Genomic DNA, 16461 nt, shown 5'->3' with positions numbered 1-16461 from the left:
CCTGATCGGAAATTATCTAGGGCCTATTTCTTGTACAATAAATTGAAATTGAAAAATCGTTTGGCGGTCGCACATGTATTTGTTTGATTTACAACTGCACATGATATTTGACTGAAATAATAATAATAATAATAAATAATATAAATGCATTTTCTGTTTTTTTTAAATATTTATTTTATTTTTAAAAGTATCTTATCTCTAGTCATTGACATTTGTATTCAAACGTTGTTTTGTTTGGGGGTGGAGCTCATTAGAATAATAATACCCAGCATGCTTTGCAAGTGGACATTTTTACATTAGCATTTTGGCCATTTAGACTTAGTCAGTGCCTTCAACTACACAGACCTACAGGATGATAGTTTACCTGAATAACACAGACCTACAGGATGATAGTTTACCTGAATAACACAGACCTACAGGATGATAGTTTACCTGAATAACACAGACCTACAGGATGATAGTTTACCTGAATAACACAGACCTACAGGATGATAGTTTACCTGAATAACACAGACCTACGGGATGATAGTTTAGCTGAATAACACAGACCTACAGGATGATAGTTTACCTGAATAACACAGACCTACAGGATGATAGTTTACCTGAATAACACAGACCTACAGGATGATAGTTTACCTGAATAACACAGACCTACAGGATGATAGTTTAGCTGAATAACACAGACCTACAGGATGATAGTTTACCTGAATATCACAGACCTACAGGATGATAGTTTACCTGAATAACACAGACCTACAGGATGATAGTTTACCTGAATAACACAGACCTACAGGATGATAGTTTAGCTGAATAACACAGACCTACAGGATGATAGTTTACCTGAATATCACAGACCTACAGGATGATAGTTTACCTGAATAACACAGACCTACAGGATGATAGTTTACCTGAATAACACAGACCTACAGGATGATAATTTACCTGAATAACACAGACCTACAGGATGACAGTTTAGCTGAATAACACAGACCTACAGGATGACAGTTTACCTGAATAACACAGAGCTACTGGAATGGTTTAGTTGAATAACACAGACCTACAAATTGACAGTCTAGCTGAATAACACAGACCTACTGGAATGGTTTAGTTGAATAACACAGACCTACTGGAATGGTTTTGTTGAATAACACAGACCTACTGGAATGGTTTAGTTGAATAACACAGACCTACAGGATGACAGTTTACCTGAATAACACAGACCTACTGGAATGGTTTAGTTGAATAACACAGACCTACAGGATGACAGTTTACCTGAATAACACAGACCTACTGGAATGGTTTAGTTGAATAACACAGACCTACAGGATGATAGTTTACCTGAATAACACAGACCTACAGGATGACAGTTTACCTGAATAACACAGACCTACAGGATGACAGTCTATCTGAATAACACAGACCTACAGGAATGGTTTACCTGAATAACACAGACCTACTGGAATGGTTTAGTTGAATAACACAGACCTACAGGATGACAGTCTAGCTGAATAACACAGACCTACAGGATGACAGTTTACCTGAATAACACAGACCTACTGGAATGGTTTACCTGAATAACACAGACCTACAGGATGACAGTCTAGCTGAATAACACAGACCTACTGGAATGGTTTAGTTGAATAACACAGACCTACTGGAATGGTTTAGTTGAATAACACAGACCTACAGGATGACAGTTTACCTGAATAACACAGACCTACTGGAATGGTTTAGTTGAATAACACAGAACTACTGGAACGGTTTAGTTGAATAACACAGACCTACAGGATGACAGTTTACCTGAATAACACAGACCTACAGGATGATAGTTTAGCTGAATAACACAGACCTACAGGATGATAGTTACCTGAATAACACAGACCTACAGGATGATAGTTTAGCTGAATAACACAGACCTACAGGATGATAGTTTACTTGAATAACACAGACCTACAGGATGATAGTTTAGCTGAATAACACAGACCTACAGGATGATAGTTACCTGAATAACACAGACCTACAGGATGATAGTTTAGCTGAATAACACAGACCTACAGGATGATAGTTACCTGAATAACACAGACCTACAGGATGATAGTTTAGCTGAATAACACAGACCTACAGGATGATAGTTTACTTGAATAACACAGACCTACAGGATGATAGTTTACCTGAATAACACAGACCTACAGGATGATAGTTTACCTGAATAACACAGACCTACAGGATGATAGTTTACCTGAATAACACAGACCTACAGGATGATAGTTTACCTGAATAACACAGACCTACAGGATGATAGTTTACCTGAATAACACAGACCTACAGGATGATAGTTTAGCTGAATAACACAGACCTACAGGATGATAGTTTACCTGAATACCACAGACCTACAGGATGATAGTTTACCTGAATAACACAGACCTACAGGATGATAGTTTACCTGAATAACACAGACCTACAGGATGATAGTTTAGCTGAATAACACAGACCTACAGGATGATAGTTTACCTGAATATCACAGACCTACAGGATGATAGTTTACCTGAATAACACAGACCTACAGGATGATAGTTTACCTGAATAACACAGACCTACAGGATGATAATTTACCTGAATAACACAGACCTACAGGATGACAGTTTAGCTGAATAACACAGACCTACAGGATGACAGTTTACCTGAATAACACAGAGCTACTGGAATGGTTTAGTTGAATAACACAGACCTACAGGATGACAGTCTAGCTGAATAACACAGACCTACTGGAATGGTTTAGTTGAATAACACAGACCTACTGGAATGGTTTTGTTGAATAACACAGACCTACTGGAATGGTTTAGTTGAATAACACAGACCTACAGGATGACAGTTTACCTGAATAACACAGACCTACTGGAATGGTTTAGTTGAATAACACAGACCTACAGGATGACAGTTTACCTGAATAACACAGACCTACTGGAATGGTTTAGTTGAATAACACAGACCTACAGGATGATAGTTTACCTGAATAACACAGACCTACAGGATGACAGTTTACCTGAATAACACAGACCTACAGGATGACAGTCTATCTGAATAACACAGACCTACAGGAATGGTTTACCTGAATAACACAGACCTACTGGAATGGTTTAGTTGAATAACACAGACCTACAGGATGACAGTCTAGCTGAATAACACAGACCTACAGGATGACAGTTTACCTGAATAACACAGACCTACTGGAATGGTTTACCTGAATAACACAGACCTACAGGATGACAGTCTAGCTGAATAACACAGACCTACTGGAATGGTTTAGTTGAATAACACAGACCTATTGGAATGGTTTAGTTGAATAACACAGACCTACAGGATGACAGTTTACCTGAATAACACAGACCTACTGGAATGGTTTAGTTGAATAACACAGACCTACTGGAATGGTTTAGTTGAATAACACAGACCTACATGATGACAGTCTAGCTGAATAACACAGACCTACAGGATGACAGTTTACCTGAATAACACAGACCTACTTGAATGGTTTACCTGAATAACACAGACCTACAGGATGACAGTCTAGCTGAATAACACAGACCTACTGGAATGGTTTAGTTGAATAACACAGACCTACTGGAATGGTTTAGTTGAATAACACAGACCTACAGGATGACAGTTTACCTGAATAACACAGACCTACTGGAATGGTTTAGTTGAATAACACAGAACTACTGGAACGGTTTAGTTGAATAACACAGACCTACAGGATGACAGTTTACCTGAATAACACAGACCTACAGGATGATAGTTTAGCTGAATAACACAGACCTACAGGATGATAGTTACCTGAATAACACAGACCTACAGGATGATAGTTTAGCTGAATAACACAGACCTACAGGATGATAGTTTACTTGAATAACACAGACCTACAGGATGATAGTTTACTTGAATAACACAGACCTACAGGATGATAGTTTACCTGAATAACACAGACCTACAGGATGATAGTTTACCTGAATAACACAGACCTACAGGATGACAGTTTACCTGAATAACACAGACCTACAGGATGACAGTTTAGCTGAATAACACAGACCTACTGGATGACAGTTTACCTGAATAACACAGACCTACAGGATGACAGTCTAGCTGAATAACACAGACCTACAGGAATGGTTTACCTGAATAACACAGACCTACTGGAATGGTTTAGTTGAATAACACAGACCTACAGGATGACAGTCTAGCTGAATAACACAGACCTACAGGATGACAGTTTACCTGAATAACACAGACCTACTGGAATGGTTTACCTGTATAACACAGACCTACAGGATGACAGTCTAGCTGAATAACACAGACCTACAGGATGACAGTCTAGCTGAATAAACAGACCTACTGGAATGGTTTAGTTGAATAACACAGACCTACTGGAATGGTTTAGTTGAATAACACAGACCTACTGGAATGGTTTAGTTGAATAACACAGACCTACAGGATGACAGTTTACCTGAATAACACAGACCTACTGGATGACAGTCTAGCTGAATAACACAGACCTACAGGATGATAGTTTACCTGAATAACACAGACCTGGTAGAGGGGCGTAGAGATACCAAGGCTACCTGGTAGAGAGGCGTAGAGATACCAAGCCTACCTGGTAGAGGGGCGTAGAGATACCAGGCCTACCTGGTAGAGGGTCGTAGAGATACCAGGCCTACCTGGTAGAGAGGCGTAGAGATACCAAGCCTACCTGGTAGAGAGGCATAGAGATACCAGGCCTACCTGGTAGAGGGGCGAAGAGATACCAAGCCTACCTGGTAGAGAGGCATAGAGATACCAGGCCTACCTGGTAGAGGGGCGAAGAGATACCAAGCCTACCTGGTAGAGGGGCGTAGAGATACCAGGCCTACCTGGTAGAGGGTCGTAGAGATAGCAGGCCTACCTGGTAGAGAGGTATAGAGATACCAGGCCTACCTGGTAGAGGGGCGTAGAGATACCAAGGCTACCTGGTAGAGAGGCGTAGAGATACCAAGCCTACCTGGTAGAGGGGCGCAGAGATACCAGGCCTACCTGGTAGGGTCGTAGAGATACCAGGCCTACCTGGTAGAGAGGCGTAGAGATACCAAGCCTACCTGGTAGAAGGGTGTAGAGATACCAGGCCTACCTGGTAGAGAGGCGTAGAGATACCAGGCCTACCTGGTAGAGGGTCGTAGAGATACCAGGCCTACCTGGTAGAGAGGCGTAGAGATACCAGGCCTACCTGGTAGAGGGGCGAAGAGATACCAGGCCTACCTGGTAGTGTGGCGTAGAGATACCAGGCCTACCTGGTAGTGGGGCGTAGAGATACAAGGCCTACCTGGTAGAGGGGTGTAGAGATACCAAGCCTACCTGGTAGAGGGGCGTAGAGATACCAGGCCTACCTGGTAGAGGGGCGTAGAGATATCAGGCCTACCTGGTAGAGGGTCGTAGAGATACCAGGCCTACCTGGTAGAGAGGCGTAGAGATACCAGGCCTACCTGGTAGAGGGGCGTAGAGATACCAGGCCTACCTGGTAGAGGGTCGTAGAGATACCAGGCCTACCTGGTAGAGGGGCGTAGAGATACCAGGCCTACCTGGTAGAGGGGCGTAGAGATACCAGGCCTACCTGGTAGAGAGGCATAGAGATACCAGGCCTACCTGGTAGAGGGGCGAAGAGATACCAAGCCTACCTGGTAGAGGGGCGTAGAGATACCAGGCCTACCTGGTAGAGGGTCGTAGAGATAGCAGGCCTACCTGGTAGAGAGGTATAGAGATACCAGCCCTACCTGGTAGAGAGGCGTAGAGATACCAGGTCTACCTGGTAGTGGGGCGTAGAGATACCAGGCCTACCTGGTAGAGGGTCGTAGAGATACCAGGCCTACCTGGTAGAGGGGCGTAGAGATACCAGGCCTACCTGGTAGAGGGTCGTAGAGATACCAGGCCTACCTGGTAGAGAGGCATAGAGATACCTGGCCTACCTGGTAGAGGGGCGAAGAGATACCGAGCCTACCTGGTAGAGGGGCGTAGAGATACCAGGCCTACCTGGTAGAGGGTCGTAGAGATAGCAGGCCTACCTGGTAGAGAGGTGTAGAGATACCAGCCCTACCTGGTAGAGAGGCGTAGAGATACCAGGCCTACCTGGTAGTGGGGCTTAGAGATACCAGGCCTACCTGGTAGTGGGGCGTAGAGATACCAGGCCTACCTGGTAGTGGGGCGTAGAGATACCAGGCCTACCTGGTAGTGGGGCGTAGAGATACCAGGCCTACCTGGTAGAGGGGCGTAGAGATACCAGGCCTACCTGGTAGAGAGGCGTAGAGATACTAGGTCTACCTGGTAGAGGGGCGTAGAGATACCAGGCATACCTGGTAGAGATTGCTGAAAGACTGGGTATGTACAAAAATATTGAGATTTATAAACTTGGCGCATGCTATACATGTTATGTAATTCAGACCCGTCCTGAAATTAGGCACACATGTACAAGCATTAAAACTCTGCCTGAAAAACACCCATCATTCACCTTTTATGATGACAATAATGCTCTTATTTGCTGTATATTTTGTAAGGTTTGGAATTAGGCCAAGACAGTATCCAATGGAAATATTGATGGTGAACTTGATCAAATGTCTCTGGAGGTGTTGGCAGAACGTTTTAAACCTTTACAGTGATATTTTCTGTATCTGACAGTTTCTGAAAGACAAAAACAATTGCACATTTTTGTGGACCCTTAAACAGATTGTTTGAATTCAGTAATGTTTTGTGTTTACTTTTCCCCGAACATAAATATACTGCAATTCCCGCAAATGATAAAACATTGTCTACTCTAGTATGTAAAAACACAAAATAATAACAATAATAATAACAATAATACAGTGGTAGTCTACACACTTCAAAGCTAAATATCAACTGTCTGTTAATTTGTTAAATTCTACTGTATATTATAAACAGCGCTGCCTTTTGGCTGCATTGAAATAATATCCTATCTAATGGGACATATTAAATGAGATGTGATCTGCTGTAGGATGAAGCTTCTTAGAGGATATGAACCCGTCAAGGCCAGAAAAGGTGGTGAGGATCATGGTTATGAAAATGTGCAATATGTTTATAAATGAAATATTGTTTACTTGAGACATTAGAAATGACAGTAGGCTATTCAGATGTGTAAATACAGTAGACTATTCAGATGTGTAAATACAGTAGGCTATTCAGATGTGTAAATACAGTAGGCTATTCAGATGTGTAAATACAGTAGGCTATTCAGATGTGTAAATACAGTAGGCTATTCAGATGTGTAAATACAGTAGGCTATTCAGATGTGTAAATACAGTAGGCTATTCAGATGTGTAAATACAGTAGGCTATTCAGATGTGTAAATACAGTAGACTATTCAGATGTGTAAATACAGTAGGCTATTCAGATGTGTAAATACAGTAGACTATTCAGATGTGTAAATACAGTAGGCTATTCAGATGTGTAAATACAGTAGACTATTCAGATGTGTAAATACAGTAGGCTATTCATACGTGTATATACAGTAGACTATTCATATGTGTAAATACAGTAGACTATTCAGATGTGTAAATACAGTTGGCTATTCAGATGTGTAAATACAGTAGACTATTCAGATGTGTAAATACAGTAGGCTATTCAGATGTGTAAATACAGTAGACTATTCAGATGTGCATATACAGTAGACTATTCATATGTGTATATACAGTAGACTATTCAGATGTGTAAATACAGTAGACTATTCAGATGTGTAAATACAGTAGGCTATTCATACGTGTATATACAGTAGACTATTCAGATGTGTAAATACAGTAGACTATTCAGATGTGTAAATACAGTTGGCTATTCAGATGTGTAAATACAGTAGACTATTCAGATGTGTAAATACAGTAGGCTATTCAGATGTGTAAATACAGTAGGCTATTCAGATGTGTAAATACAGTAGGCTATTCAGATGTGTAAATACAGTAGGCTATTCAGATGTGTAAATACAGTAGACTATTCAGATGTGTAAATACAGTAGGCTATTCAGATGTGTAAATACAGTAGACTATTCAGATGTGTAAATACAGTAGGCTATTCAGATGTGTAAATACAGTAGACTATTCAGATGTGTAAATACAGTAGGCTATTCATACGTGTATATACAGTAGACTATTCAGATGTGTAAATACAGTAGGCTATTCAGATGTGTAAATACAGTAGGCTATTCAGATGTGTAAATACAGTAGGCTATTCAGATGTGTAAATACAGTAGACTATTCAGTTGTGTAAATACAGTAGGCTATTCAGATGTGTAAATACAGTAGGCTATTCAGATGTGTAAATACAGTAGGCTATTCAGATGTGTAAATACAGTAGGCTATTCAGATGTGTAAATACAGTAGACTATTCAGATGTGTAAATACAGTAGGCTATTCAGATGTGTAAATACAGTAGACTATTCAGATGTGTAAATACAGTAGGCTATTCAGATGTGTAAATACAGTAGACTATTCAGATGTGTAAATACAGTAGGCTATTCATACGTGTATATACAGTAGACTATTCAGATGTGTAAATACAGTAGACTATTCAGATGTGTAAATACAGTTGGCTATTCAGATGTGTAAATACAGTAGACTATTCAGATGTGTAAATACAGTAGGCTATTCAGATGTGTAAATACAGTAGACTATTCAGATGTGCATATACAGTAGACTATTCATATGTGTATATACAGTAGACTATTCAGATGTGTAAATACAGTAGACTATTCAGATGTGTAAATACAGTAGGCTATTCATACGTGTATATACAGTAGACTATTCAGATGTGTAAATACAGTAGACTATTCAGATGTGTAAATACAGTTGGCTCTTCAGATGTGTAAATACAGTAGACTATTCAGATGTGTAAATACAGTAGGCTATTCAGATGTGTAAATACAGTAGACTATTCAGATGTGCATATACAGTAGGAAAAAAAAAACGACTTCTTGGAAAAGGTGAACCATTTGTTCTACTGTTATTGTCACACCCTGATCTGTTTCACCTGTCTTGTGCTTGTCGCCGTTTGCCTACCCCCTGTTTTGTAATAAACATCTGAGATTCGAACTGTCTGCCTCCTGTACCTGCCTACCCTGGACCTCCTGAGTCGTGTTAGTACGAACTGGCCATGAGTGGCCCAGCAGACTCGGACAACCTCCGCAATGCCGTCTCCTCCCAAGGAGCCACCATTGGATGACACGAGGAGTTACTTTAAAATATTATGGAAGGATTCCAGACCTTGGCAGAACGCCATGACCGCACTTTCAATACATTGCTGGAGCAATTCTGCGGATTGTCTGTTAGGCAGCCAGCCACAACAGTAACCTCCCAGCCTCTCAGTAACCCCACTGTCAACAGTGCGTCACCCTAGCCCACCCCGGCTCCCGAGAACCCTGCGTACCTCCTCCGGAGCACTACGCTGGAGATTTAGGGACCTGTCGGTCGTTTCTCTCCCAGTGCGCCCTCATCTTCAGGCTGCAGCCCTCTTCTTTTCCCTCAGACCGCTAGAAGGTAGCGTACCTTATAACACTGATGTCAGGGAGGGCTCTCACATGGGCTACGGCGGTGTGGGAGCAAGAAGCCACCTTGTGCTTCAGTCTGGAGGAGTTCATGGCGGAGGTAAACATACGTGTTTGATTCTCCATTGTCTGGGAGAGAGGCTGCTCGAAAGCTACTCCTACTACGTCAAAACTTCCGTAGTGTGGCAGACTTCCACACGCCGAGAAGCCTGGAACCCAGAATCCCTGTTCGACACGTTTCTTCATGGATTATCGGAGGAGGTTAAAGACAATCTCGCAGCCTGAGAGCTGCCCATGGATCTCGACTCTCTCATCACCTTGACCATACATGGGCGGCTACGGGAACGTAGGAGGGAGAAGAGGCCTATTCCCAGTCACACGTTCTCATCCAAGGATCACACTTCGCCTCTGAGGAATCCCGTAAGTCCCCGGCGTCTACATTACTGGGAGAATCTGAGGTTACCCGAGCTCCCCCGGGAAACACTGAGGTCTGCCGACTAGCGTCCTCCAAAGCCTATGCAACTTGGCAGACCTAGATTGTCTCGTGCCGAACGTTTACGCAGACTGAACATCAAGAGCTGTCTGTATTGTGTTACTACAGGTCATTACATTTCTACCTGTCCATTAAAAGACCAGGCTCATCAGTAGGTACGAGTACGCTGGTGGGCCATACGGAGAATTTCCAATCTCCTATTACTCGTACCCCTCTTCCTGCTGTGGGGTGACCGGTCAAAATCTCTCTGGGTACTCATTGACTCTCGGGCCGACGAACGTTTTATGGACACTACCCTGGTGTCAGAGCTGGGAACCCCTCTCCATTCCCATGGACGTCAGAGCACTGGATGGGCGCCCTATTGGCAGTCACCCACAGTACGGTTCCTATCAACCTGCGAGTGTCAGGTAACCACAGTGAGTCCATGCAATTTCTGCTCATCGAATCTCCTCAGGTACGCATGGTTTTGTGGTTTTCATGGCTCCAGAAGCACAATCCCCTTATCGGCTGGACTGTTGGTTCCGTCAAGGGTTGGAGCCCGTTCTGCCACGCTCATTGCCTGAAGTCGGGCGCAACCTGCCCCAGGATGTCTTCCTGCGGGCTTGGGAAAAGACCTCTCCTCCATTCTCGCGGAGTATCAGGACCTCCGGGAGGTTTTCAACAAGGCCTGTGGCACATCACTTCCTCCTCATCGGCCCTACGACTGCGTTATCGACCTTCTCCCGGGCACGAGGGCGGCTTTATTCCCTTTACTCCCTGGCTGCATGGTGTATCCGTCCTTCTGCCTCCGCCGCCAGCGCAGGGTTCTTCTCTGTGGACAAAACCCTGCGCCCCTGTATCGACTACTGGGGCCTTAATGACATCATGGTTAAAAACCTTTACCCTCTACCACTCATCGACTCGGCTTTCGACCCTCTCCAGGGGGCTACTATCTTCTCGAAGTTGAACCTTTGTAACGCCAACCACCTGGTGCAGATTCGGGAAGGAGACAAATGGAAGACAGCCTTTAACACGGCTTGCGGGCACTAAGACTGATGATGACCTGGTGATGCCATTCGGACTGACCAACGCTCCTGGTGATGCCATTCGGACTGACCAACGCTCCTGGTGATGCCATTCGGACTGACCAACGCTCCTGCAGGGTTCCAGGCACTGGTTAACGATGTTCTCCGTGACATGTTGAACTGCTTCGTGTTTGTCTACCTCGATGACATCCTCGTCTTTTCTCAGCTCAAGAACATGTCCTCCATGTCCAACAGGAAATCGAGAACTACTCCAAAGATGACATTGGAGGAGTGGAGGCACTGGTTAGAACGGCGGAACATTCATTCATAGTGTGGACTGATCACAAGAACCTGGAATATCTCCGCACCGCTAAGCACCTCAACTTTAGGCAAGCTCGTTGGGCCCTGCTATTCACACAGTTCAACTTGACCATCTCCTACCACCCGGGGTCCAAGAATGTGAAGCCTGATGCGCTCTCACACCTCTATAGCCCTGCTGCTACACCGTGGGACCCCAAGAATATCCTCCCTACCTCTTGTCTAGCGGCTGCACTTATCTGGGGCCTGGCTAACCAGATGTTTGTCCCGGTCCTGGAATGGCCTCATTCCTCTAGACTTCCTCGTTGGACCCTGGCCTTTGTTCAACGCCATTTTTTGGTGGCCCACCATGGTTCCTGACGTCTCCGCGTTCGTTGCCGCCTGCACTGTGTGTGCTCATAATAAGACTCCATGGCAAGCTCTGGCTGGCCTCCTTCAACCACTCCCTGTTCCCCACCGCCCCTGGTCCCATATTTCCCTGGACTTCGTCACTGGTCTCCCTCCATCAGATGGCCACACCACTATCCTTATGGTGGTGGATCGGTTTTCCAAAGCCATCCATTTTATTCCCCTTCCCAAGTTACCCCTCAGCCAAGGAGACGGCCCAGCTCATGGTGCATCATGTCTTCCGGATCCTTGGACTTCTGGTGGTCTCCGATCACGGTCCTTAGTTCTCATCCCAGTTCTGGAATACAATTTCAGAATGTGGGGGGGACATGTCCCATCCCCAGTGAACGTTGCGCCCTTGGATCATGGAAATTAAATAGATGTCTATTTTGGAATGAAAAGGTGTAAAGATCTTTGCTCTTCTCACTAGCTAGGTTTCCACCCAGTTGGCGACAGATTTTCATGTGAACATTCAAAAATCTGCATTAAAACAAGCAGTTTCCCACCGGAGATATTTCCATCAAATGTACATGTTGCAGATAAAAGGCTGTGTGTGGTGATGTAGTGCACATAAAAATACCTTGTCCAGTCAAATTCCCATGTACCCTGTTCCCTTTTCCAGTCAAATCCCCATGTACCGAATAAAAAATGCAAGTTAAATGGCTTTCCATCGCATTTTCAACTCTACTGATGGTTTTCTCACAAACAAATTGCAATATATGTTATTGGCACATGAGCTCTAGCTAGCAGTGCTATCTGCGCACTGTTGACCAGAGCGCACATGTAGCCTATATGAGGAGATTATTTTTGGGGACAAAAGAGTGAGATTAATTTTATTTGTCTATTATCATGTCACCAGAATTAAACCTTTGATATGTGGAATATATATATGGAATATATATGATATGTATTGGAAAGGAGCATCGAGCTCATCACCTTGCACTTTCACCACCCTGTGAAGTTCATCATAAATTATTTAATCTGTAGCTTAATAAACTCCATGCAAGTCCTAGTGGGAGGACCACACAACCTTGTCATTGCATGAACTATGATGGTTATTATATCAATATTTGTGCATAAAAGCCTTACCGCTGACATTTCTCGCATAATTATTTTTACCTACACAAAAAGATCCCATCTTGTCTAGCATATTTTGTTTTGTTAACATTTGGAAAGTTTTTTAAGGTTTTAAGGTTTCCAAACGGCCAAAACATTAAATGAGATCCAGGGATATGGTGCAACAAAAAGGTTTATTCTTCTCATATCTAAAAGAAAAAATATTCTCCAATAAATTTAAATAAATAGATTAATTGACATGGAAAATACATAATATGGCCTGTCTGTATGTCTGTCTGGTCAAAAGACTATACCGCTCCCGCATCTAGCTTGGACTCCTCCCCCGATGGCCCAACTTCCTGCCTTTATCCTAATAGGCTGACCACACCACTCGCGTTGCGAGCGTCTGTGATGCCAAGGGCTAAAATAGAAGTTCTTTATATTTCTGACGCAGATCATGCTGCAAGTCCTGCCTCTCCCATCTCCTCATTGGTTTATAGAAGCAGGTACCCACGTGCCAACTCCTCATTGGTTATACCCACGTGGGTGATTGAAAGACGAACTGTTGCCGGTTGTCGTGGTAATAATATGAAAGTTTAGATGCGATCACCATATAAGTTCAATGATGAAAAAGCCTGGAAGGAGGAGCGATGACTAGAAACGATTCGGTTGACCGTTTTTATGTGTGAATTAATTGTCGGAGTAGAGGACCTCGTACATTTCAGGTAAAATAACAACCTAATATTATATCCCAGGACAAATTAGCTAGCAACAGCAAGCTAGCTAAATATCAAGTTTATTTTATATAGCCCTTCGTACATCAGCTAATATCTCGAAGTGCTGTACAGAAACTCTCGCCTAAAACCCCAAACAGCAAGCAATGCAGGTGTAGAAGCACGGTGGCTAGGAAAAACTCCCTAGAAAGGCCAAAACCTAGGAAGAAACCTAGAGAGGAACCAGGCTATGAGGGGTGGCCAGTCCTCTTCTGGCTGTGCCGGGTGGAGATTATAACAGAACATGGCCAAGATGTTCAAATGTTCATAAATGACCAGCATGGTCAAATAATAAATCATGAGTAAATGTCAGTTGGCTTTTCATAGCCGATCATTAAGAGTATCTCTACCGCTCCTGCGGTCTCTAGAGAGTTGAAAACAGCAGGTCTGGGACAGGTAGCACGTCCGGTGGACAGGTCAGGGTTCCATAGCCGCAGGCAGAACAGTTGAAACTGGACCAGCAGCAAGGCCAGGACAAATTAGGACAAATTAGCTAGCAAATGCAAGCTAACTAGCTAAATTGCCATAAATGTTTAATGCTTTTTGACCTGTCCCCAAATTAATGTAATTGGTTCAGAGTTTGTTTTGATATTGTAACCTGCATGTCGTGATCGCGTTCGGTGTGGGGGGCAAAATAAATGTAAGCATGATGGCGCACGCGCACAGCCGGTTTGGGTTCCGTGTCACACACTTACCACAGTACAATGAATGGGCAAGGGGGGGGGGGGTTCCGTGTTACACACTTACCACAGTACAATGAATGGGCAAGGGGGGGGGGGGTCAGAAACTAAGTTACACTAACAACAAATGAATACATCTCAATCAGGTGAATATAAATCATAAAGGACCTGATATTTCATCATATACATTCATATTTCATATATTTACACAAACGTACATGGAGTTCGGTATGTTCAGTCTTTTATACAAATATGTCCAAATCGGCTCTAACACTAGTATCTGTGTAACTGGAGGCGTGAGGAAGTTTACTGATTCTGCGCCTCGACCTTGCAATACACTATTTTCACCTCTTCTGCCCACTGCCTTCTCCCTTCTCTGTCTGACAGCTGCAGTACACACAGTCACCACACGGGGATGCCAGAGAGCCTTCTCTGTCTGACAGCTGCAGTACACACAGTCACCACATGGGGATGCCAGAGAGCCTTCTCTGCCTGACAGCTGCAGTACACACAGTCACCACACGGGGATGCCAGAGAGCCTTCTCTGTCTGACAGCTGCAGTACACACAGTCACCACACGGGGATGCTAGAGAGCCTTCTCTGTCTGACAGCTGCAGTACACACAGTCACCACACGGGGATGCCAGAGAGCCTTCTCCGTCTGACAGCTGCAGTACACACAGTCACCACACGGGGCACATGACACATGAAAGAGAGGTTTTGTATTATAGTAGGTTTAAGAAAAAACGTATTCTTGCTAGTGAAATGGGCTGATTAGTTTAGATTTGGTTCAGTCTGGTTATTATCAACGCTATCTCTGAGGTTCTACAGGAATACTAGGCTGGTCCCAAATGGCACCCTATTCCCTATGTAGTGGACTCTTGATCACAACCCTGGTCTGAAGTAGTGAACTACTACCCTATGGGCCCTGGTCTAAAGTAGTGCACTACTACCCTATAGGCCCTGGTCTAAAGTAATGCATTACTACCCTATAGACCCTGGTCTAAAGTAGTGCACTACTACCCTATAGACCCTGGTCTAAAGTAGTGCACTACTACCCTATAGACCCTGGTCTAAAGTAGTGCACTACTACCCTATAGACCCTGGTCTAAAGTAGTGCACTACTACCCTATAGATCCTGGTCTAAAGTAGTGCACTACTACCCTATAGACCCTGGTCTAAAGTAGTGCACTACTACCCTATAGACCCTGGTCTAAAGTAGTGCACTACTACCCTATAGACCCTGGTCTAAAGTAGTGCACTACTACCCTATAGGCCCTGGTCTAAAGTAGTGCACTACTACACTATAGACCCTTGTCTGAAGTAGTGCACTACTACCCTATAGACCCTGGTCTAAAGTAGTGCACTACTACCCTATAGACCCTGGTCTAAAGTAGTGCCCTACTACCCTATAGACCCTGGTCTGAAGTAGTGCACTACTACCCTATAGACCCTGGTCTAAAGTAGTGCACTACTACCCTATAGACCCTGGTCTGAAGTAGTGCACTACTACCCTATGGGTCCTGGTCTAAAGTAGTGCACTACTACCCTATGGGTCCTGGTCTAAAGTAGTGCACTACTACCCTATTGGTCCTGGTCTAAAGTAGTGCACTACTACCCTATAGGCCCTGGTCTAAAGTAGTGCACTACTACCCTATAGACCCTGGTCTAAAGTAGTGCACTACTACCCTATGGGCCCTGGTCTAAAGTAATGCACTACTACCCTATAGGCCCTGGTCTAAAGTAGTGCACTACTACCCTATAGACCCTGGTCTAAAGTAGTGCCCTACTACCCTATAGACCCTGGTCTAAAGTAGTGCACTACTACCCTATAGACTCTGGTCTAAAGTAGTGCACTACTACCCTATAGACCCTGGTCTAAAGTAGTGCACTACTACCCTATAGACCCTGGTCTAAAGTAGTGCACTACTACCCTATAGACCCTGGTCTAAAGTAGTGCACTACTACTCTATAGACCCTGGTCTAAAGTAGTGCACTACTACCCTATAGACCCTGGTCTAAAGTAGTGCACTACTACCCTATAGACCCTGGTCTAAAGTAGTGCACTACTACCCTATAGACCCTGGTCTAAAGTAGTGCACTACTACCCTATAGACCCTGGTCTAAAGTAGTGCATTACTACCCTATAGACCCTGGTCTAAAGTAGTGCACTACTACCCTATAGA

The sequence above is a fragment of the Salvelinus alpinus genome, chromosome 3 (assembly GCF_045679555.1).
Source record: "Salvelinus alpinus chromosome 3, SLU_Salpinus.1, whole genome shotgun sequence".
NCBI lineage: Eukaryota > Metazoa > Chordata > Actinopteri > Salmoniformes > Salmonidae > Salvelinus > Salvelinus alpinus.
Note: the sequence above shows the minus strand (reverse complement) of the source record.